The sequence below is a fragment of the Mustela erminea genome, chromosome 1 (genome assembly GCF_009829155.1).
Source record: "Mustela erminea isolate mMusErm1 chromosome 1, mMusErm1.Pri, whole genome shotgun sequence".
In the NCBI taxonomy this organism is placed as follows: domain Eukaryota; kingdom Metazoa; phylum Chordata; class Mammalia; order Carnivora; family Mustelidae; genus Mustela; species Mustela erminea.
The window spans coordinates 35,352,670-35,378,130 of NC_045614.1; the positions used below are offsets into that span (position 1 = coordinate 35,352,670).

A 25,461-nucleotide genomic window follows, 5' to 3' on the forward strand; every position below is an offset into this window, starting at 1 on the left:
GTAGAAGAAAGGGTCACCTGCCTGCAGCTCAAACTGCTGAATTATGAGAGAATAAACATAGGGTTTTGGTTTTGTTTTGTTTTGTTGGCAAGAGAGACAGAGAAAGTGAGAGAGGGCAGGAGCAGGGAAGAGAGGGAGAAGCAGGCTACCCAATGAGCAGGGAGCCGGATGCGGGACTCGATCCTGGGACTCCAGGATTATGAACTGAGCCAAAGGTTATCGCTTAACCAACTGAGCCACCCAGATGTCCAAAACAGCTATTGTTTTAAACAAAGTATTAGGATGGTTTTTATACAGCAATAATAACTGAAACAGTGGTTTACAGACATTCATTTCATTTCAATAAAAACAACCCTACATATTAGGAATTATCACTCTCCTCCCGTTTATCTAACATTAATAAAAAATTTCATCAGTAAGTGCAGAGACAGGGCTAGGACCTCCATGTATAAGAACAGGTCTATGTGTTATGTAACACCAGCAGCACAGTTTCCGATCTGAGCACAGACTACGATCAGACTCTGACAGGCCGTGTCTCCTCACCTGTAAAGGCAGCAGACTCACTGGGCGTCTAAAGTCCCTTCCAGATTTGAAATTTCATGGCTCCACTTAAAGTAGTAGCTCTGCGTTTGTTGCTTACATAGCATATCTTCATAGCGGCACACTGTACGCATGCACATGTGTCCTTGGTTGAACAAAGGTCAGAAGTGCAGAAAGCATCCTGAGAATGTCACATCCTACCAATTTTGGTGCCCAGGCACCAGAATTATAGGAACAACCCTACTGAGGGCTGGAAGGAAAAGGTCAATGCATATGAAAGCACTCAGAACACACTGCCTTTCTAGAATGTCTTTAAGCTACTCAGTCTGTCATATAGTCCTTCAAGTCATTTACTTGAAAAAGAAATTGCATATGGAAATACTACTTTCTCCTTCCTAGTCTGCTAATTTGTATATAGAAAGCCATCCAACACGAAAAACACATGGTTAATCACCTTTGAGACCCAACACAAAATAGCCTAGAAAGAAAAAGAGGCTTTTTTTTTTTTATGATTTGAATTGTTATGTGGTGAATCAAATCAAATCTATTCTAATTTATTCACATGGAAGGTCAATTATCCCAAAACCCTTAATACAGCCTGCACCTGATCCTGGTGGCCAGTGAACCATTCAAAGGGCAGCTGTTTCGTGTATGTGTGTTTTTTGGGAGGGAGGATGTTAATATTAGCACATTTTTACCTTTTTCTCTGTTTCTTGTACTTAAGCTCACATTGTCTGCTTAACGGAGTCCATTTAAGTAGAGGGGAAAAGCACTAAGCAATCTTTGAAAACATATTCACTATGGCCTCTCTTTAGTCAATACATATGAAAAACTCGCCCGATTCACTCTACAACCATCGGTTTGAATGAAAACATCACAATGGCTTTAAAGTAATTCTGGTGTCACCTTTAGAAAAATCCCATATTGAACAGCAGAGGACACACCACATACTTGTATTGGCACTCAGGTAACATCAACCACAAGACAAGCAACTGGACTGGGAGCCCTATGCCGATGGAATGCAGGCAGCAGACAGGCATCACATGCCAATCAGTCCTTTCTTTAAACCAATTTCATTTTTGAAATAGGCCTAAAATGCATGTCGAGGAACAGCATACACTTGTCTTGGCCCTTACTGTGAAGGTTTTTGTTTGTTGACTCGCTCAATGGCCCAGTTTAAATTTGAGTCAACTTATTTATCTGTTATGTTAGAAGATAATTTTACCACAAAGGACAAAAGTATTGAAAATACTCCATGGTAAATGAGAAGAAATATGCCAAAGCCCTAAGTGGTAAGATTGGATTAGTCAAGAGCTAAGAAATAGAGGGACATGAACATGCAAGTGTTTATTCTCTTGCATAAAAGAAGAGCACCGGGACATCGGACAGGACTATATGTCAGTATCAGTTAAGGACTCAGACCATTTGCCCTTTTTCCTCCACCATGCAAGGCTACCAACTGAGGATACCTCTCAGTCCCAGAGGTGGTGAAGCTCCTGCCATTACAAAGGCAGCAGGAAAGAACAGGGAAAGAGGAAAAGGCTATCTCCCCAGCTGCTTCAAGTTTTTAAAACCAGCCCAGCCAGAAGTCCCCGACTTAGTTTGGGGCACCCCTTTGAAGACCAGAAAGCAGTCATATAACCCCCAACTAGCTGAAAGTGATGTTGAGAAATATCACAGAACTGGAATTCTGTTGAGATTGTATTACTTGAAAAGAAATACATATTTTATACTGGATATCCCAGTATCAATTAATGTATCAATTAACATCTTGGGTTAAATCATTCCTAATTGAGGTCTTATAATTTCCAGTGTTATAAGTATAGCTAAAAACAATGACAGTGGTCATAATATCTTAAATCTGAAGAACTTCCATTTAAAATGTATTATTTGGTTCACACAATAATTGGATGAGAGTAACAACAGGAGTGACAATAATAATTCATGCTGGTATCAGAAATTAGTAGCAGTATCTATCATGCATTGAATACCAGGCTCTTTATCATGTGCTCTAATAGTTTATTTTAACCAATCTTTATATCAACTTTGCTAGGGTTTAAAGAACTCCATTTCCCAGAGAAGCCACTGACTTCAGAGATGGGAAGTGACTCTTCTAAGGTTCTAATTCACTGGAAAGAGAAAGAAGTGTAATACCACCACAGCCCTCTTAATCACATTGGTAATAATCATCACCCTGGTGGGGTCATTAATACTCCCATTTTACAGTTGAGGAAATGAAGGTTGGAATACTGGAGTGCTTCAGTTTATTATAATTACAATGTACTCCACATTTGAATCAGTGGTACAGGATTTTGTTTGTAAAAATGATTGATTGATTGATTTCACCCACTGGCTCTTACGAGGCCCGGAGAAGGAGTTAGAAAATCTAGCTTCTCATTCTGGCTCTCTAGCTTAAGTGAGTCTGAAAAAGGCAAGGAAAATGCAAACAATACAGGAAAGAAGAAAGTAAAACTCACCCCCAGTGTCCCACCAATCTGAGCGAATACAGCCAATGTGAACATTTCGGCGAGCACACTCTGGGGTTCTTCCTCATTCAGATTCATGGGTGAGACTGGGAGGGGAGAGCTCCTAATTTGCCCAAAGTCTCTGAGCTAGGAACCTGGACTCCGATTCATCCTGCCCATGTCCCCAGGAAGTTCTCCAACCCAGGACAGTCATGAGTCTTACCTTCCCTGCTGAAAGCGTGCATGCTTGAATATTCAATGACACAGGGACCTCCCTGTTTCAATGAGCTTTTATGAAAACTCATTTTTACGTTTCTCTTCTAAGTACCAAGAGGAAGACAACTAAATGCAATCATTAACAAACTGCCCGTGCTATACATAAGTCTGACACAAACCAAGACCCAGGGTTTCTGAATACCATCAAGGTACCGGAAGCAGGCTCATTTCTCATTTCCTTTGGCCAACTCCATAAATCTGTTTGAAATCTGAAGTAGAGATTATATATTGAAGTGACTCTGGTATTCTGGCCAGTAAAAACATGAAATGCAATTATGTTCCCACATAACTATAACAGAAGCAGCACAAAGAAAGGTGGCATTCTGAGGAGGAAGGGGTTTGTGTATTCATTTCAATATGGTTTTCATCATATACTATGTCTCAGGCATGGAGAAGTCAGATTAAAAAAAAAAAAAAAAAGACCTTCCAGTAGAACATTTCTCAGTCTTGGCACAGTTATCATTTTGGGGCCAGAAAACCCTTATGGGGGCCTCTCCTGTGCACTGAAAGATGGTCAGCAGCATCCCTGGCCCCTACCCACTAAATGCCAGCAGCACACCGACTTGATAATCAACCATGATGTGTCCAGATGTTGCCAAACATCCCCTGGGAGCCAACATGATCTCCAGTTGGAAAGCACTGATTTGGTGGATACCCCCCTGGTTCACACCATCTGGGAAGATTTCCAAGCAGGTCCACAAAGTCAGGAAGGAGGGAGAGCACCTTCTGGGACAAGGGTACTCGGTACAGATGGTAACACCGGTGCCAGCAGCAGGAGAACATAAGGTTTTCTGGGGCCAAATGACACATGCTTTTGAATCTCTGACTCAGGAGTTTTGATGTAGTTTGCAGCAAATGGGGCTCAGCTCAAGTTCACGATCAAGAACTGAGATAAGATGCACAAAAGGCGAGTCCTAAGAGGTGAGCTCGAAGGTGTGCTGCTGTGGTCTCTGACCTTTTATTGCTTTAATTAAACAGAGGTGGGGGATGATGAAATCACAATCCCTCTCTAAAACCGTCTACTTAACAAAGTGGCTGAGCGGCACTGAAAAATTTGTTTGTTTGTTTGTTTTTAAAGATTTTATTTATTTATTTGTCAGAAACAGTGTGAGCATAAGCAGGGGAAGAGGGAGAGGGAAAGGCAGGGTCACTGCTGAGCTGGGAGCCTGATGTGGGGCTCAATCCCAGGATGCTGGGATCCTGACCCGAGCTGAAGGCAGACACTCAAACAACAAAGACCCAGGCATCCCAACTTCCTGATTTTTAAAATAGAGATACTTTAACTCATAGAAAGTATTCTGTACATTGCTTCACACACACGGCATTCCATCAATGTTAACTCCTCATTGCGGCCACCACTACTGCTATGCTTATTAAAGGAAGACAGTGACATGATGGCCAAAGTCAGCATTTCTCAGATGTGTCCCAAGAAACTCTGGTATCCGGAAGTATTAAAAATATCTATGTACGTATACAGATGGGCACACAGAGAGAATTACTTTCCCTCCAAAACTTATGTATTATTATTATTATTTTTTTAGAAAACCACATAAGACAAAGGATGTAAAAATAGGAGAAATTCTCTCACGCTCTCTTTTTTTTTTTTTTTTAAGATTTTATTTATTTATTTACCAGAAAGAGAGAAAGAGAGTGTGAGAACACAAGCAGGGGGAGCAGCAGAGGCAGAGGGAGAAACAGACTCCCCACTGAGCAGGGAGTCTGATATGGGACTCGATCCCAGGGACCTGGGATCATGACCTGAGCCGAAGGCAGATGCTTAACCCACTGAGCCACCCAAGTGCCCAGGAGAAATTCTCATCTCCATATATTTTGTTATAAAAGCTTAATTTCCTAACTTGTATTTTCCTATAAAATAAAGAGAACACATACATGATTTTTTTTCTAATCTTTTCTTGAAGCAATTAATTTACCTATAGGCCACTTTTTTCCTATCATTTCTTGATAAGCTCTTGTCAGCATCCCACTACACTTGAAATATTATTGGTCCAGAAATACTGACTTGATTCAGCTGATGGGGACTGTTTGGAAAAGACCCTGGCTCTGGGCCCCTGAGGTTAGGCAAGGAGCCGGGGCCATCTTGAAATGAAGAGAAAGAAAGTGTCATCCCTATGAAAAGGGCAAGGAGAAAGCTGCCTCGCCAGCTGTCTGCACACATCACTCCAAGGCGAACACCTGACACCGTGAAATAATCTCAGGGAGGTATTAAAATAGCCAGGAAAACCCATCTGCAAATGCCCAAACAATGGGGTGTCATTGTTTAGGAGTTGGAGGGCCATCCGTTCCTGCGCATTTGAGGCAATTTTCTCCCATGACACACTATGTTTTGTCTTCCTGAACATTTAACCTCCGATTTGGACAGCAGAGACCCGGCCTAGGCCCATTCCTTTAGAGTCTGTTCGAATGGTTACTCAAAGTGACACTTTTCTAATTATTCTGTCAAGCATCAATCTCAGAAGTTCCCAGTTTCTCAGCGCTCTGACTGACAGGGCAATCAGGCCTTAGCTTTAAGTGTGCACACTGACTTCTCCCGGCCGGCACGAGCTCCTTACCTGCCAACAGAATGGAGAAATCCATAGCGGGACGAAGGGGAGAAGTTGTCACGGGAGTGAGATTTTACACCTGTGGGAGTAGCGCTTTTCTAGCTGGCATCTCTCTGAAATGGGGACATCCCTAATTCCAAAGGGCCTTTTTCCAAATCTCAACCATCAGGGCTAGGACTTACTCTGCATTCACTGTGGCTGCTGCAAGTACAATCAAAAGGCTCAAGAAAACCCACCCACCAGGCAATCCAAACAGCATCAAAGACCTCTCCAGCCCCAGGCAGACCAAAATGCTCCGGGCGAAGCATGAGTCTGGACCACGTGCGCTTCCGGCTCCCGGTCCAAGCTTGTATTTCCACCTTTCTTACACACTGGGCCTCTCGGTTGGAGGATGGCACAGGAACTGTCACTACAGGACAGTTAAATTCAATTTATTTTATTTAATTAAATTTAGCCAAATTCCCCTTGTCAATTTTTCTCTAAAAGTTGCCTCCATGTATTACCAGTGTTCTGCCTCAGTTCTGCCCTTGGGAGTGTAACTTCTTACCCAAGAGGCAGAACGAGAAATGAGACTGGGGGATCATTATGTGTCAGCTGGTTTGGATGTGACGGTTGAGGTCTGTGAAAGCTGCCTCAGAACAGGAGGCCGCATACACAGCACGGTGTTCAAAGCCAAGGGGATGCAGAGGAGGCAAACGGGTTGTATGACGAGTGAGAGCCACCAGGATAACTCGGAAGATGACTTTGCAAAATGACTGCTTGATCTACGTTATGGGATTGGAGCGGGGAGTGGAGAAAGCAGGGCACCTGTAGTTAATTCCCTAAATATAAGCAGACTACACAGCATATTTTCAGGATCCCCAAGGCTTGGAGAAAAAGGAGGTAATTCAAAAGCAGACAGTTTTTTGTTGCCTAGAGTAGTACTAACTAGCGTCCTAACCCGTCTCTCTCTTCACTTTCCTCCCTTTTCCACAATACCTACTCCCAGATTTATCTCCGATTTCATCATCCTGGTGCTTAAAGTCATCCAGAGGCTTCCCATTTCATCAGAATCATATTCAAACATCCCAGTTTGGCCTTTAGGTCCTTCCCCGCCAGCCCCAGGCTACCTTTCACCTCCCACTCAGTTCTCCTCACTGCTCTGCTCATCAAACAGTCGTTTCCTGCCCTTACCTTTCTCACTTTACTTTCCGGGCTCTTTCCACTTAGCCCCAGATCGCCACAGGTGAATTCCTTTAAATCATTTGAGTCTCAGCTTAAAGGTCACCTTCCCCAAGAGGCGCCCCCCCCCCACCCCAACCCATGGTCATTCCATCTAAAGTAACTTCTTTCTTGCTGCTGAGACCTACAAATAATGCAGGGCGCCTGACTGGCTGCACCAGGGCCAAGACTACAACATTCAGGGTCTGCTCCCAGCCCGTGACTAGGTGTAGAGCGACACTAAGGCAGATCCATTCCCTGGAGACCTGAGTCTTCTCTATCACCAGCTGTGGTTCCAGAACTACCTGACAGCCCTACAAGCCTTCCTTATTCTGCACATCAGCACAGGACATGTCCCCACCCAACCTTCCTTGCCTCTCTTGCTCATGCAGGGTCATACCTGGATCCAGGCCAACGGCTCCCCAGCCTCTCCCTGTCCTTTGCCATTTCCTCTCAAAGGCACTTCCCCCAGAGGAAAGCTCAGCACGTTAATCCTGCCCTGGTTGGTCTCTAAGACCCTGACCAACCTACTATCTACTATCACCTCATCTTGTTTTATTTTCTTCTTAGCAGTGACCACTAAAAAAAAGGCCCTGGAAGGACATGCAGCAATCTGTATTTACCAAGCCCTCCAGCTGGTTCTGGAACATGCTCAAGTTGGAGAAAACATGACCTACTATTATACAGCTAACGATAGTCTGAGTAAGAAGCAGGACACGGCCATATGAATTACCAGTTTGTTTCCCAGCAACCAGGAGCCCTGATAACACAGTCCTTAGATTACAGCTTTGCATAAGGGCTTTGTTTAACAAATGAATTCAAATCCTTGCCAGCTTCTTGCATCTAGTTTTTAAACACATAGACTTCACAAATGGACATTAACTTACTAGGTAAGCTGAAGGAATTTCCAGAACTCCGATCTGATCATGGCTGAATGCTTCCGTGTTTCTAACTGGCTTTGTAGCTTTTAGGCAGTAAAAATAAACTTCTCAATTTATACTGCTCTCCTGTGAGGGAAGCTTAATCTGATGTTCTGCCATTACTAACGCGGGAAAGCGGCAGCACTATCAAGATGGCATCTGGCAAGACGAAATGGTCTTGAAGTTTGTCGCTATCGATTTCTATGTGGTAAAACCCATGTCTCGTTCGTTTTCTCCTTTTAGATCAAATGCTATGATCTCCAGGCAGAGAGGCTAAGGATTTGGTGCTCGGTGATGGCAATGGCTCAGGCACCAAGCAAGCAAGTATGATAGAGAGAGGATGGATTGATTACAGTCAGGAAACTTATGGACAGTAAGGCAGGAAATACTATCTGGCTGAACACCCAAGATAAAAGGATATAACGTGCTTTACTGCTTACGAAGGGAGGCAGCAGGCTGTCTCCTTTCCAACATAAATCTGTAAGTATCTTTTCGCCGGGGAAAAGTATATTAAATCAAGTCCATTACAACTTTAGACACAAGTCAGAATTCCGAAAAGGAGGACTACTTAATGTGTTTTTAAGAACTGAGAAAGGGAACTTTCCCAACGAAATGAACTCAGATACAAGGAGCTTCCTTCCTAATTAATGACCCCTGGCCTACAAGGCCATTTGTAGAATTTCAAAAAGTTCTCCGCAACTTTGTTTTTCTCTTACCTCCTGAGGTAGATGGTATAAATACATGTCACTGTATAATTACCTGTGAAATCGAAGTCTGGCTACACTAGCCAAAATCCCTTAAACTTTGCCAACCAAAATAAGTTCTCTGATGTACTTTTCTAATCTCAAAAACTCAGGAATATGAAGATTTTCAGTTTCTCATACTTTTCTCACCAAGTGCAAAGGTTTGGTCAAAGCACATATCATACCTGGTTAAGCTCTAGAGAGAACAACTCTGACAGGTGACAGTGAGGAAAAAAATAGTTCTACTGCCTTCCTATAAACAGAAAAAGAGAGGAAATGGAAAAGCCCAGGATGACAGATTTTTCAAATAGAGTTTTAGTAAAAGGATTATGTCTTTGGGAACTTACACTGTAATTTTACCTTGAACAAGTACAAGGTAGAATGTCTTTGAAAGGGAGCATTTGAAAATTGTAAAATGTTTATTCACTCAACGACTATCTGCTGAGTGATGACTTTATCAGCACAGCCTAAAAGCCAAGAGTTTTTGGAAGTGAAATAACTAACAACACATGCTAAAAGCCTGGTGTCTTATTGGGCCATTTAATACTCCTAACAACCATGTGGAATTGTTTCTATTAATATGCCCATTTCACTGGCAGGAAAAAAAATAAATGAGACTTGGAGGAGTTAGGTCACTTGCCAGGGTCACACAGCTAAGAGGGAGAGAGCTGGAATTCCATTTGAGGTTGACTAGTAGACAGCTCCAGGGCTAAGCACCACACTCCATGGTCTAATATTGGGCTAAATATCCTGAACAACAGAATACATGCTCTTGAGGAACTTAACTGGGAAAACAGATGGGAGGGGAAATCACGACATGCGATTTGCTCTGCAGAGTGCTGTGTGAGGGGCAAATGTGTGAGATAAAAGCGTGCCGGATGGTAACAAATTCTAGAAGATATAGGGTAGAGCTGGTAGGAAATGGGAGTTTAAACTGAGAAAAAGCAAGAGATCGAGCTCACTTATATTTGTTTTCTGGACTGATCTGATATTTGTCCAAGACTTTCTCCTGGAATTATTCATTTATTTGCATAAAAATAGGTTTTCAGCACCTACCATGTGCGAACCCTGTGTGAACCCTGACTTCATGAAGGTCATAGTCTCTAGCAGGGGAGGTTAGGTAGTTTGCAAAGATGGCCACACAGTATCTCCCACCACACACACTCTTCTGCACTGTGATTCTGTCACTCCCATGTCAAGAGACGGCATCTGTTTCTCCGCCCCACTGAATCTGGGTAGGGCCTCTGATAGCTCTAACCCCTGTGGAGGAAGTGACACAGAGCTGGTCCTGACCTAGCAGCTTCCTTTCCCAGACTTCTAGAAGTCAGCCATGGTATAGGATCATTCTAGACCACCAGTCTCGTGGAAAGTCTGTGGAAAGGCCAAGCTGTGTGGAGAGATGAGAAGAGATATGGGGAGAAAGAGACAGAGACAGGCCCAGGAGGAATAAAGTGCGAGACACGGAAGGAAGCTACCTTAGACAGTCCAGTGACCAATGGCCGCAGCTGCTTGGCAGACTCCATGCAAGAACCATGAGGCAGAATCCAGGGAACCCACAGAACCATGGGAGAGAAGAAGGAACTGCTCTTTTTAACCCACTGTGTAAGCCTGAAGGTGGTTCGTTGGGAAGCAATGGATAACAGGAACCGAGCTGAATACAAAATTACCTGTAGAACCACATAATTTAACTAGGAGAGTATAATTTGAGCTCTTCTGACAATGAACATACCCTCACCTTCTGAGGGGTTTTTGGAAAGCATAACTGCAGTCAGGGTGAGTCCTGAAGAATGAGGACAAGAAAGAAAAACCTGAGAGGGAAAGAGTTGGGGGAGAAAGGCTAGGGATGTCCTCATACATTCCAGGAGGTGAGAGAATATCAGTGACGGACTGAGCCTCATGCATAAAGCAAGGCACAAGGTGGGCTGGAGAGCTGGGGGGTACTGGCTCACGTGGAGCCTGGGAAGCCATGGTGGCTGGTGGGCACTGTGTTCTGGGAGCAGTGGGAGCCAAGAAGGAGGAGTGACGAAGATTTGTGGTTGCTGCAGTTGGCACTACGGGGTGTCAGGGGAAGTCAACAGGGAGAAAGACTGGACAGGAGGCCTTCGAGATTCAAGAGCAGGCTGTCCTAAGGGGGAAATTCAGCCTTTACCTTGGGCGTCACGGTGCTGTAAGGTCTTTAGCTAAATAAAATAAAATAAAATGATAAATTTTTAAAAATGAGTACGGTGTCCAGGAAATTTAGGGAATTTGCTTTCTCAATTCAAACTTTACAATTCACAAAATGAGTTTAAGCGTATAGTCCACACAATAAATCTGACCTAATTCAGGGAGTGAAATGTGGCTAAATTTAATAAACTAAAGAAAATAGGAGAGAAGAAATGGCATGGTTTGAATATGAAACTTAAATGAATTTTTTCACATTTCATGTGGTTTCCTCAGGTCCAAGTCAGCCAAAAATGAGCACTTATATTTCAGCTTCTGCTGCAGCTTTCTGCTTCTGCCCGGTCTGTAATTGTATTTTCTTATTCCACTTATATGTTTTTCTTAAAAATGCCTACGTTTTCAATGACCACCATGTAGACGGACAGACAGGCACCGTCCTCACTGCCCCACACACCATCATCGTCCTACACAACGAACACCTAAGACAGGAGAGCTGCTTTCCCAGCACAGCTGCTGCACATCTGGGAGACTCCCTTCCTGTGCATGAGGAGGCCTGCATTAAAGGGAGACCAGCTGCACTAAAAGGGAGACCAGCACTTCGATACCTGAGTCTAGAAACTGCAGGAACTTAAAATGCTGTGAGAAGAAAAACTGGGAGAACATACATGTTGCTTACAGTGTTGGGACATGACTGGTCTTCACCTGCTTTGTTTGCTTGCTTTTGTGCATTTTCTAAGAAAAATAATTGTTTGGGAAGTAATGATTGAGAATCATAGTACCAGGGGCACCTGGATGGCTCAGTCAGTTGAGCATTTGCCTTCGGCTCAGGTCATGATCTCAGGGTCCTGGGATCAAGGCAGGTGTCTGGTTCCCTGCTCAGCGGGGAGCCTGTTTCTCCCTCTCCCTCTGCCCCTCCTCCGCCACCACTCATGCTCACTCTCTCTTGCTCTCTCTGCCTCAACTCTCTCTCAAATAAATAAAATAAAATCTTAAAAAAAAAATCATAGTGTGCTATTATAATGATATTAAAATGATACTTGGCCCAGTCTGAAATTCCACAGCTTGGACGCTAAGGTGGTCACACAAGGCCAGTGAGGGAAAGACGTGCCATCAAAGCAAGACAAGCCAATGTGACCTCTATAATGGGGTCTTCTTCAGGCTGAACGACAGGGTTGAGGTTTAGCCAAGTTAAGTTCAAGACTTTGGAACATCATAATTGCTCCTCCTTCTCCCAGGCTTCAACTCCGGCCCCTTTCAATCTAAGCTCCTTAAGGTACCATTCCACCAAAATCAGAAAACCTCCCTCTTCTGGAGTTACAGCAAAAGTAGCCAGACTGAAAGGCAGAGCGTATAGTATTTACTCCATAAATGGCTCTGACTGGTCTGGCATATACTGGTCCTCCCTTTTTTGGAACAGGATACAGAAGATGGAGTAGAGAAGAAAGGAGGAGGAGGAGGTAGAGGAGAAGGAAACTGATGCGGCCAGCTTTAGGGGAGGGCCTTGGTCTGTGTTACCCTCAGGGAGGACCTCTGGGAGGGACCAAACACATCTGAGCTCCAGATCTTCTTATTTTTTTTTATTTATTTTTTATTTTTTTTATTTTTAAAGATTTTATTTATTTATTTGACAGACAGAGATCACAAGTAGGCAGAGAGGCAGGCAGAGAGAGGGGGAAGCAGGCTCCCCGCTGAGCAGAGAGCCTGATGTGAAGCTCGATCCCAGGACCCCGGGATCATGACCTGAGCCGAAGGCAGAGGCTTTAACCCACTGAGCCACCCAGGCGCCCCAACTCCAGATCTTTTTAAATGGACTCTACCCACCAAGACACCGGGCAACAAAATGTGTCTTAATGAAACAAATCAGATCCGTGATTTCTTCTCCTGATAGCAGTTATGAGGAAAAAGTAGATGCACAGAACTTTTTTACCCAGAGGCTACAATATGATTTTGAAAACATAGTATACACACACACACACACACACAAATTATCCGAATTACTACCAAGAAAATACTTCTAAAAATTTCTATGTGTTTAGAATGCCTGACAGTCTTCATTCAAGACATATATAATGGGTGAAAATAACTTAATGTCATATTATAGACTGATACTATCACTGAAAAATATCATCTGGTTTTATCTCAACCCCCTTTGTCTATGAAAATCCATCAAGTGACCCCAACAAGAACATAGCAAATAAGTTCTTTCTTGGCCTCTAATCTGAGGTAATTTTAACACAGTCATAATTATATCTTCAATATTGGAAAAAGTAAGTCTAGAAAATTCACATATTCATGCTTTATTACAGACATATATTAAAAAAAGGAATTTGGGGGGAAAGACCATGTTTCCTTAATCGCTGCATGCAAATTTTATAATAACCACAAAGTGTCACATATTTAGTACCAGATCCAAAATCTAATAACCACACATTTATTACAAAAGATACTAGATTGTTATGTGACTTTCATAATTTATCACAGACTCTGTTTACTGGGTTGTATTAGAATGAAACATCCTTGATGATAATCATTTGTTTCTACCCAACTGTCATTATAACAGTAAGATCTATTTAGTTTAATTTTATACAGACCCTCTGAAGACATCTGTTAATGTCTGAGCATCTATTTGTTAATTGGTTTTATTTAACATTTGGGATCATTTAGCAAAATGCTTTGTTCAGGGAATGATGGAAGCCAACCAAGCTCAATTAACTAAACGGTCACCAGAGACCATGTTAGGGGACAGCAAAAAATAAAATGCTTCCATGCATAGGTATAAGTTTAAAAAAAATTAATATAGTCCCAAGTCTCTAAAGGCGAAATAGCTACCCAAGTTCCAATTTGACTTATAAATAAATGTATACAACAAAAATATAAAAAATGATCACATTGTGGTGGCAACAACAACAACAAAAGGAAGCCAGCTAAATATCTTAACAATAACAAAATAACTAACAATACAAAAGTGTATTCACAGAACGAAACACGACATGGTCACTGAAAATCTTGTTGTAGAAAAATATTTAATCATGTGGTACAATGATTTCAGGATATTGCTAAGTGGAAAAACATAGTATGATCCCAATTTTAATTTAAAATGTATGGGTACTTATAGAGAAAGAAAAAGGAAACAGTGGAAGCACACAGTCCGAATTTTAATAGTAATCTCTGAGCTAAAAAGTAATAGATGACTTCATTTTATTCTGTGTGCTTTTTTACTATATGCCAAATCCCCCATAACAACCATGTATTAAATTATGAAACTGAAGTATTTAGGAAACGAAATAGATCTCATAGATACTTAATTCTAAAGTTTAAAAAAAATCAGTAATATATAATTTATAATTCCAAAATGAATGAGCATTAAAAAGAATATGTTTTAGATGCTACTGAAAAAAAAAGGGGGGGGGGTTTCTGCACCAAGTTCCCAGGTAAACATTAAGACTCTTGACTACAAAGTGCAAAGCATGTAAGAACAGATATTACACAGTTTATTTCAGGGTGAGTTTTGTTTTGACTCAACTTCATTTTAAAAAGACATTTTGTTTGGAGGGGGGCAACTGGTTAACTCAGTCAGTTAAGTGTCTGACTCTTGATCTCAGCTCAGGTCTTGACCTTAGGGTCATGAGTTCAAGTCCCACATTAGGCTCTATGCTGGGCATGAAGCCTACTTTAAAAATAGAAAGAAAGACAGGAGAAAAGGAAGGAAGGAAGGAAGGAAGGAAGGAAGAGGGAGAGGCAGGCAGGAGGGAGGGAGGAAGGATATAATAAAAAGACATTTTGTTTTGTTTGGGAAGGACATTAGTCTGTTTTCTTGAGATAATTCTGAGTATCTGCACTACCAGCCCTGTACTCCTCAAGGCTTGCCAAGTATAGCAATAAAGCTGTGAAAGTTGTTTAATTAAAACCATTTCCTTAAAGTAAACAGAACAAGAGTTCATACGGACAAGCACCTGCAGACTTACGAAGGCTGCTCTGCTCTTCTCTAAAGGGGCTACTGGTCGTGCATGTCCTTAGTGATGGGAAAAGGTGGAAAGGCAGTGCCTCTTTCTCTGTCCTTTATGTTTTCAGCGTACACTGCCGAGCAGAAGTGATGGCAAACTCAGGGAAAGTACTAATATACTCAAATTTTCCAAAATTTATATGTTGTGCACACTGAAGAGAGGAATACTGCTGTGTTCAAATGCTTCAAAATAACACCCGTGAAGGAAGCTCATTTGCTGTGTTCTTGCTGGTCTCACTCTATGGATTTCCATGGATATATCAAGTAGCTGACAAAGAGGAGACAAGACTTGATTTACTTGGTGACTATAAAGGGTTTGGCCCCTTTTCAGAAGAACATGCCAAATCTTGCTACATTTGCTCAGACTTAACTCGTCTTATGATATAGCTTTCTTTCTTATTTAGAAGGTCTCACCCAATTCTAAGAAACTGTTGCATATGAAGTTTTAAAACTGTTTTTTAAAGAAGCCTCACTTAAAATCAGATTTAAACACATACTTCACTGGCTTAATATAGCCCTTCTTTAATTTATTTTTACCAGTTTTTTTTTTTTTTTTTTTTTTGCTTTCTTTTCTTTTCTTTCTCTCTTTTTTTTTTTAATGCCCCATACAAGCATGTTGGTCACCCACAGTTCTTACAGGCTTATATCAGGTCCCTCTCCACCACAGACATCTCTCCATCAGGAAAGCCCCTCCAGGCCTAGGAAGGGCTTGGGTGGGATGCAGGGGTGTCAGGTGAGACTCCCTCTCATTCCTCTTCATTCTAGGAAGGGATGCAGGGGTGTCCAGTGAGACTTCCTCTCTTTCTAGCTACTGACAGAGTGGTCCCCATGACCCACACATAACCAGCCTCCACCTTCCCCATCCTCAGAAGTGCTCACTCATTACAACATCTAGCTGCAAGGGCCAATTTCCTTTCCCAGTCTGAAGTGATGAGAGGAGAAAAGGGAAAAAATATGCTCCCGGAGAATGAATAAACAAGAACAACCACCACCACAAACCCCCAAAACAAGTATGGAAGACCTAAGAGTCATGCCTCTTGCATTAGAGCTGATACGGAAATGTAATTGACAGCATGTCACCGAGCACATTACCCAAAGCTCCCAAGTCACGCCTGGCCACCCCTGACATGGCATGGGCATTTCGTTAAGACTACTTCATATCAGCAAAATAGAAAGAAACATGATATACACCCTAGTTGACTTCATCAAGACATGAAGACCTCCACAATGAACACGTTCTTTCACTCGTGAAAGAAACGGACTTCTTTATCATCATGGTGACAATGGCAAGAGAAACTTCCAGTTTCTACTCCATGTAACAAAAGCTGTGTGGTTCAGAAATGGAATAAAGGTGGATACATAATTCAGAAAGTAGAGCCCCAAAGAGGAGTCCCAGAGGAAGGCCTCCAGGAGCGGCAGGAGCTCAACAATTTGGAGGAGGTCTTAGGGAAGTTGCAATCTCTGTGGTCTGTCCTATGATGTGTTCTCAATGAAAGGACAGGCCTTGTGGTCCCTTTACATTAAGTGACTCCCTGGACATGCAGCATTCAAGTCCTCACACCACCCAGGACATACTTCGCACATGCATTTCCTCCATGTGTCCCCCGATAATTTTGTTTTTCTTTTGAAGGTCCATACAATTATAAGCCTAGAAACGTGGTCTGGAAGGTTAACTTCCTGGGGCATAGTACAGAAAAATCTCTGAGAATCACGGAATTTGAACAGGCATTCTTTGTATCTCTTTCTCTCTCAATACTGTAAAATGACCACTCTGGCTGGAAAGTTGTATATTTAAATTAAAAAAAAAAAAAAAAAAAAAAGATCCCACACGAGTGATGAAAATACCCCGCAACAATTTCTAAATCCCTGGTCTTCACTGCTTTCCTCATACCTCCACTAGAGTTTTATTTAGTCTCATCTTATACACTGATGTCACATCATACACACATTAAATTTATATAAATCCAGCCAAATGGGCACAGGGACAGAACAAACAAATGAGGAAGAAAGAGTCAAAATTAATGAGTAAAATCTGCTTGGTCCATTCAAAGAACATGAGTTCTTGAGGGAGATGAGAGGGAATGAGTTCCTTCTGCACCTAGGGCATTGGATAACCAAGTTACTAAGAAGAGGGATGAGAGCCAGGCTGCCTTGGTATGAATCTTTGCTCTACCACTCAAGTGAGGCCTGCAGCAACTTAATCTGTTTCTGCCTCAGTTTCCCATCTATAAAATGGACATGATGTAGTACCTACCTTAGGTCTGGCCTGAGTGTTAAATGAATTCACATTTGGAAAGCCCTTAAACCAGTTCTTGGCATATGGTTAATGCCTATGTTAAGTGTTAGCTGCCGTTATTATTTTATTCTTTAACTTTGGCACAGCTCATTTTTTAAAATTCAACAAAATTTATTATTCACTGTGCACTGTATTTCTGCCACTCTGTAAGAAGATACAGCAAACACAGCAGAGACCATCCTCCTTATAGGAGCTTACAGTGTCATGGGCCAGGCAGACTTCAGTAAATTGTTCCAGCCATTTTCTGACTATAGACCGTGGTGGTGAGGCCTGCCATGGAGAAGGATCAGCATCTCCCTGCACTCCTGGGACTTTGGTGCTTAAAGATACAAAAATGTCTGGGTGACTCAATAGGATTGCTTAAGTTAATTTTTATTATAAACATTGTTTGCCTTCTGAGTTACCTTTTAAAGGTTCGCCCATATCTGGGATATGCCACCACCATGCAGGGGCTGCAGTAAGCGAGATACATTGAAGACCTACAAGGAGGGATGGAAATGAGCTCACATCCTGTATCTTGTCTAGCCCATCCTCTCAGGAAGCCATCCTCTAGAGCCAACACTCTAGAACATGATACAATCCCCATTCTTCCATTGCTGGAAGAGACAGCAATGAGGACTCAGTTTGATAGAGAAAATATGAAAGAAAAGCATGTAGATCTCGAGTTTTCTGTAGTGGTTGACATAAAGATGATCTAACAGTTGGAGAAAGGTATATGCTGATTCTCTGACCACAGACTAATCTGGAAAGAGCTTGTGCAAAGAGCTATCAAGATAAAGAGACATTAAATTTTATTTTTTTTAAAAAGATGTGATTTTTCATTCCTCATGTATACCAAAGAGAAATTCAGTGAAGACCTTATGTCACATATCATTATGAATCAATTTTCTTGACCAAACAGAAAAGTTGATTCAACATCTCCACCTTGAAACACTCTATTATCATGACATTTGTCAAATACTGAAAGATCTGACCACTTCCCTTTTCCCCAAATAGCACAAGGAACCCAGATAACAAATGAAGGTTGTACTTTGTAACAAGAATAGACAGGAGATTGAATCACAGCAAAACACTTACAAATCAAGAGAGGGGAAGAAAAGTACCAAGAGAGATTAAATGCACAGAGAACAATAATAGGAAGGAAATCTCTTGTGAAAAGAAGCAGCTGATGGTAACTTAATCGGGACAAAAATGAATTAGATCTACTTCAGTGACTGCGCTCAAGAAGAGGTAATTTCATAAAGTTTATAGAAAGTCACTTGAAAATTATACAACTTGTTTTTGTTCTCTACTTTTAGAGGGAAGGGAAATAAAAATTCTCCGTTGAGGGAACTGATCTTCAGAAAAAAGCATTTATAAACCCAGTTGATGAATGTTACCTATTAACTAGAAGATTATCCTTAATTCTCATTTGGGTAAAAAAATCACTTTAGAACTGAGAAAGTCCCTCTGAGTTTCAGGGAGAGATTTTGACCCAGAAATAAGGAGTGGGGGGAATCTTAAAACACATGGGGATGGCAAGTGCATGGAGAAAGAAATTAAAATCTGAGTTAAAAGAGTTGAGCCCCAGGTGACTATATGGCTCAACAAAGGTAAGCTGGGGCAAATTCTCAGATCTGTGAAAATAATATACATGGCATGTAACACAAGACTTGTTGGGTTGTCAGTGACAGAAAACAAATACTAGGGGTGCCTAGTGGCTAGGCAGTTGAGCGTCTGCCTTCGGCTCAGGTGATGATCCCAGGGTTGTGGAATCGAGTCTTACATCAGGCTCCTTGCTCAGTGGAGAGCCTGCTTCTTCCTCTCCCTGTGCCTGCCTCTCTCCCTGCTTATGCTCTTTCTTGGTCAAATAAATACACAAAATATTTTAAAAAGAAAGAAAGGAAGGAAGGAAGGAAGGAAGGAAGGAAGAAAGAAAACAAATTCTAACTTAAAGGGTAACAAAAACTGAAATTTCTCTTCACTGGGACGGTAGCTGAAGAAGCTAGAGAAGAAGAGGAGGGCCAGCAGACATTCTCAAACATGAGAATCACCCCAAGGGCTGGCGGGGCCCCTTGCCAAAGTTTTTGATTCAGTAGTTTCAGGCAGAAGAATCTGCATTTCTAAAAAAGTTGCAGGTGTTGCCACTCCTACTTGTCCAAGCACTTTGAGGAGCTCTAAGTTAGAGACAGCTGGACTCTAGAATGGAAGCTCTATCACACAGCTTTCCTCCTGGATCTTACTCTGGCTGTCACCAGATGGGAGGGAATACTTAGAGCGTCTTGGGCCACCTGGTTTTAGTTCATGATCCCACAGGGAGGTGGTCTTTATTATGAGGGTCAGCAGGAGAACAGCAGGGAGGCCTCTGACCTGGACTGAGGGACTCTGTCAGGACACCGCGCCTGAAAGCAACCTTATGCGAGGGGTGCAGTGAGCAACATCTGGGTTGCTGGTGTAACACCTGGGCCAGGTATAAGGGTTCTCTGTGGGCAGGGGCAGGGAGTAGAGGATCCAACTGGGGACACACAGAGCAAAAGAATGTATCACCAAGATCACAGGGGATCACAAGGAGAAGTATCACCAAAGAAATAAGAGAGTCATGGGGAAGCATGATGAGCAAAGAACAGTATGACAGGTGGTTATCACAGCCCATAATGAAGTCCAGATGCACCATGTACAATCAAATTCTCTTAGGATACTGTTTTTTACACATATTATCACTCATCTAAACTCACAGAGCAGTGTGGTTCTCACATTATCTGTGGTGAAGGACAATTTTTTCTTAAATGCCCTGACAGACACTGACTGATTTTTTCGTAAAATACAATCATCTGAATGGCTAGAAAATCGATCTTCCATTACCTGTCATGGCAATGGCGATTTGCAATACAAATTCCTAGATGCAGATTCTGTTTCTGTACTTACTATAGACCTGAAACAGCCCACAGGCTGGTGTTTCTACACGAACTGGCCCTGGTCCTATACCACAGAGAGCATTCCTACTGGAGACCACAGGGCACCAGGTCTCTGTCATAACTACTCAGCTAAGTAAGGACATGAATGAGCAGAGCTGTGTTCCTATAAAACTTTATTTATAAAAACAGGCATAAGACAAGATTTGACTGTAAAATCCAGTATGCCTACCCCTGTTACAGCCCAGTGCTTCTCAAACTCTAATGCACATAGAGTCATCTGGGGGTCCTGTGAAAACACAAATTCTAACCCAACAGATCTGAGGTAGGGCTGAGATCCTGCATTTCTAACAGCCTTCAGGCTGATGTCAACATTGGTAGTCTATGGCCTACATTTTGAGGAATAAGGCTGCACAGACTCTTCTCTGTGAACCTAGAGACTAGGATGTGATGTCAATATTAATATGTGCTTTATACTGGGACATCTTTAAGCTTAGTAAGGACTGTATGTGTCAGTCAGTCTTCAAAGGGATGATAACAGTCAGGAGAACTTGATAAGGGTGCCTTGTTGGAACCAATGACATCAAATGTTAGGTGGTTTCCTATTTTCTCAATCAGCTCATGACATGACACGTAGTAGGTGATCAAGGAACAGTCAAATGACTATTCACTGATGCTAGGAATATCCAGTTGTGTCCGCTACAGGGAGGAAGCTAAGATGACGGTAAGGCTCTCATTTCTATCCTGTTGTCTTACCTAAGACATTCTGCATTGTTCAATACATTGGTGCAACTTACAACAGGTGGTGCTTTTTGAGGCTGTATCTGTATAGAAAAACAGAATCACAGTATTCTTTCAGCAATGCTTTTCTTTTTACACTTCTTTTGTATTTTTATAATTTTTTTTATTTTTGTTGCTTTCACTCTTCTCATTTGACTGTCCAACACTTCTGTGTTGGAATTTGGTCAATATCTAGATGAACTACTTGCTTGTTCAGTTTAGTGGACATGAAGATCCACTCACAAAATGTAATCACTAATCATAGGTCATAAAACAGAAAAATATCAGAAATGTCTAAATTTAGGCATTTCCCCTCATACCTGCTACCCAAATGTCCACATTCTTGGATTACAATGACAAACTGAAGATTCTACATCACTTATATCTCTAACTCAGAGAAATGTACTACTTGAGATTAACAAGCCAGAGAAATCTAGAAGGTCAAGGGTTAAAGCTCCAAATGGATTTTATGTTCACTACTTATGATCCTAAGGCCTCTGAGAAGTAGAGCAGATACCTAAATGTTTGCTCAAAAATATTCTACTGGAGTTCTAATTGAGAAAAAGGGACGTGTCCAGAATGCTTACAGATAACGATTAATGAAAGAACTCACAGATAAGCTGGAAGAAAAATAATTAACTTGGACTTGTGCCAGCTGCCCCTTGGGAATGCTAACTAATATGTGTGTTCAAAGTGCTCCATTTCTTAAGACCTCAAAGGTGGAGACAGAGCATCCCCAGGAGAGGGTCCTGGCTATGGAGATAAAATATCCATCGATACTCACAAAGGACCTCTAACTGCAAGGCAGTTGCCACCCAAATTTAAGTTGCAGCATAAACTATTCAAGTGGACAACACCTATTTTTTTTTTTAAGTCTATAATAAAACAAATGACATGGCTTACAGCTTTGGTAGAGAAGTAGTGAGTAAACAGAAAGGAAAGAAGGGCAGGTCCAGCTGGTGGAGATATTGGAAAGATTCTCCTCACTGGGAGTATTCATTCATCGCCTACAAACCCAGGCTCCACATCTAACAGTCACAACGCATCTTTCCCAAGGACAAATATTTCTGAGAGGTCTTCTTGGACAAACCTATCGAAAATAACAAATTTCTGGCATTCTGAGGTCTCCCTCTCAATTTTATTTTTCAACCCTGTAAGTATCACCACCCAGTATATTAGTTATTTCATTGATATTAGGCATTCATTTACTCATTGATTCAACTGTCTATCTTCTCCCTCTGAAAGAGAAGCTCCAAGACTGTTTTACTCACTGCTCTGCAACTCAGTTGTATGGATACAGGACAGGCATGTATAACACAATAGACTATCATCTGGCTCATGTAGCTGAGTGGGTTTCTGGCCTGCTGAGTCATTCTATGATCTGGAGAACTAGTCCTGACCTCATAAAGGGGACTTTGAGGAGTTGACCCCAACAAGCTGGGGGGAACCACCTCCTCCATAAAGTCAATTCCTGTTGTGGCATGAGACTTGTCAACCTCCTGGTTAACACACTGACGTGTACCTATGGCTGAGCTCCTGCCTTAGTTTCCTGCCTGGTACTCCAGTCTCCCTAGAAACAAGCTTCTGCTCGTGGGATGCTTTGTGTGAGTGCAGCTTGGCCTCAGCTCTACAGCCTGGAGACTGTGGTACTGGCAACCTGTTAACAGATTTGCCCTAAATACTACTTAATAATTGCCTCCCTGTGTTTGTACTCATTATCTTCTACTCACATGCTGCTTTCAGGTAAGACCTGCCCACTCACTTCTCTCTGGAGACCTGTCACCTGCTGCTGCTGGGTCTGGCTGCTGGACAGGACCTCACCCCAGCGTCTGCAAAGAGGCCCTTCCCTTCATTGCTTCCCTGACCCTGGGGGATAAGTCCAGCTCTAGACAATGGTCCCTAGCTGGCTGCCCCGTGCCATCAGAGGCTTGCCAGACGCACAGTACTGGCATCTAGCTCTGGAAACTGTTTCACAAGGATAACCCATTAACTTATTATGTGTTCCTTCCTGGCTGAGAACATTCAACTGTATGATTTACATGAAAATAAAGAGACTGTCAATATGAATTTGCTCGAAAAGACATTTTTGGAGAATCTACAATGTTCCTTGAACCATTAGAGTGGCTAGAAAAAATGAAGTATATAATAATAGTTGAACAAAACGAGGGGCTGGGAAAAAGAAAAACTCAAGGAAAAACTGTAAGCTATTTTTAAAGAATATGGAGTCAATGAAAAGTTTAATGAAAGAGCAGCAAGAAGTGGGAGGGCAAAGAAGAAATCCTATCTCTAGGCAATTTCACAGGATTTAAAAAGAGAAAGGTATGAATGAAAGAGATGATTAATTGGTGAGGACTATAAATTGCAAATATTCCACAGAAAAGCAGAGAGAGATGGGGACGAATTATCACCGAGGTGGCATCTGATATGGGCTAGAGATTAACAAGTTTTGAGCTTCCTTCTCTTTACAAAGGAAGATGCAAGAGAAATCTATGGATTCTTAGGAAGAATGTTGGCCAGAAAGAACAAGGGGAAATAAAGGTGAGTTTAGTCTTCTACTTCTGTTAAGTTTCTTTCTGGACTCAGTGTCACTTCATTGAACCGCATATATTAGGAGGATATCAGGAAGACCTTGAACTGAACTGTCAGGGAGGCACATCAGTCCACATTTGGAATTCTTAGGTATTTCAGAATCTGGGTAATTCAGCATGACAATATCAAATATTTAAGAATGACTCATTAATCCTGAGATAATTAAAACAAAGTCAGATCAGCAGCCCATTGAGGTAGTAAATGTGTTAGTCACTAAAGGATGGGGGGGTGGTTCTGACTTGGCACTGGACTATGGTGATTTTTTTTTTTATTGTTATAAAAATCTGTTTTGTACCACAAAGTTTTTAATACTTGTTACTATTACATTTATTTGTTAACTATACTGTACTCTGCTTCAGCAAACCAGACTTAACAAAGTTCACACATTTTCTGAAACAGATTTTAAGTGCTGAGTTTCTTTAAATAACTTTCTCAATAACAAGATACCTTTAAAACACTGTCTTTTATTAACACGCTATTAAAAACAACACTGGAAGATGTGTATTATGTAACACCAGATTTTTTTTAAAGGCCATCAAAAGGAAGGGCATTCTAATAATACCTTACAAAGACAATAAGTATAGATAATTTTTGCAAGGAAATTTAACAAAATTATAATAGTGGCTATGTTATGGTAATAAAGTTAAGGATGATTTTTTTTAATTTCATACTTTTAATAGGAAGTGTAAATTTCTAAAAGTCGAAAATATCAATTTTTTTTAAAGTAAAGAAAAATTTCAAAATGCACGAAACAAAGGGACTTAAAAGGTGTAAGGAATCATTCTTACCTGAAAAGTGGAAAATTAAGTTAAAATTTTCTCAAGGTTTATTTATCTAATCCTTAAATATAAAGGCAATATGTCTAAAAGACCATTACCAACACATTTTGAAGGTTCGTAAGAATCAAAATCCTTTCCTTTAGGAAGTATATAAAAGGAAATTATGAAAAGAAAGATTTTTTTTCACTTTACATTCAGGCTAGGGGTTCCTGACTGTCCTTTCTAATAAAGATAAAATGGAATAACTCTTTCATGTAATCTCTGAAGAGCTATCCATAACTATCCAAAACATTATTCAGGCAATTCTCATCCACAGCAGTCATGTTCTATAATCTTAATAGTGAACACTGAGTCAGCAAATACTAAATCACTGCTCCCAAGGAAATGCGGGGTTAGGTTCCTACAAGCCTCTGGGGATAACATTTTCCTCAAAAGAGCAATACATAATATTGTTCTCTGTGTGTTTCTCTCTCTCTCTCTCTCTCTTTTTTTAAAAGATTTTATTTATTTATTTATTTGACAGACAGATATCACAAGTAGGCAGAGAGGCAGGCAGAGGCAGGGGGAAGCAGGCTCCCCACTGAGCAGAGAGCCCGATGTGGGGCTCGATCCCAGGACCCTGAGATCGTGACCTGAGCTGAAGGCAGAGGACTTAACCCACTGAGTCACCCAGGTGCCCTGTGTGTTTCGTCTTAAGGACACCTTATTTAATATATATTGTTAATTCATTGCTATTGAATCTGTCTTCAGTTCTGGTCATGATTCCAGGGTCCTAGGATTGAGTCCTGCTTCGGGGTCCCTGTCCCTCTGCTGCTCTCCCTGATTTTGTACTCTCTCTCTCTCTCTCTGACAAAAAAATAAAATCTAAATTTATTTTTAAAAAATCCTTTCTATTGAATTTATGGCCAATTGCACTCTAACTCACTCTTGAACAAAGCTAATCTCATATCTATATTTTTTCTCTGTGAGGTGCATCACAAGAGATGTGACTTAGGTGAACGAGACAGCACTGTGTCACTACATGGATCATTTTAAACTGCAAAATAGCCACTCTTCCCAGTGATGATAGCCTTCTATGTTCTTCTGCCTCTACCTAGTGTGGTGATAAGTTGGCAGGAAATGTTGAAACCTTAAAATCTGCATACATAGTCACCCTCAATCTTACAGGAATTCATCTTATATGAATAGTCTGAACTGTATGTAACATGAAGAGTACAGAGAGGTTCAGGACAGGATTATTTTAACTTAGAAACAC

General features: G+C 41.4%; 1 protein-coding gene and 1 long non-coding RNA gene across 3 annotated transcripts in view; both read right to left on the minus strand.

Moving 5' to 3' along the window:
• SUCLG2 (succinate-CoA ligase GDP-forming subunit beta) overlaps nt 1-25,461 on the minus strand; it is a 266,471-nt gene that overhangs the window by 63,274 nt on the left and 177,736 nt on the right. The gene's annotated exons all lie outside the window — the stretch shown is intronic.
• On the minus strand, nt 15,458-18,923 carry LOC116579365. Its single transcript, XR_004281235.1, has 2 exons — nt 17,572-18,923; nt 15,458-15,632 (listed from the first exon to the last, which is right to left on the minus strand). It is a non-coding gene; the product is annotated as an uncharacterized LOC116579365 (long non-coding RNA).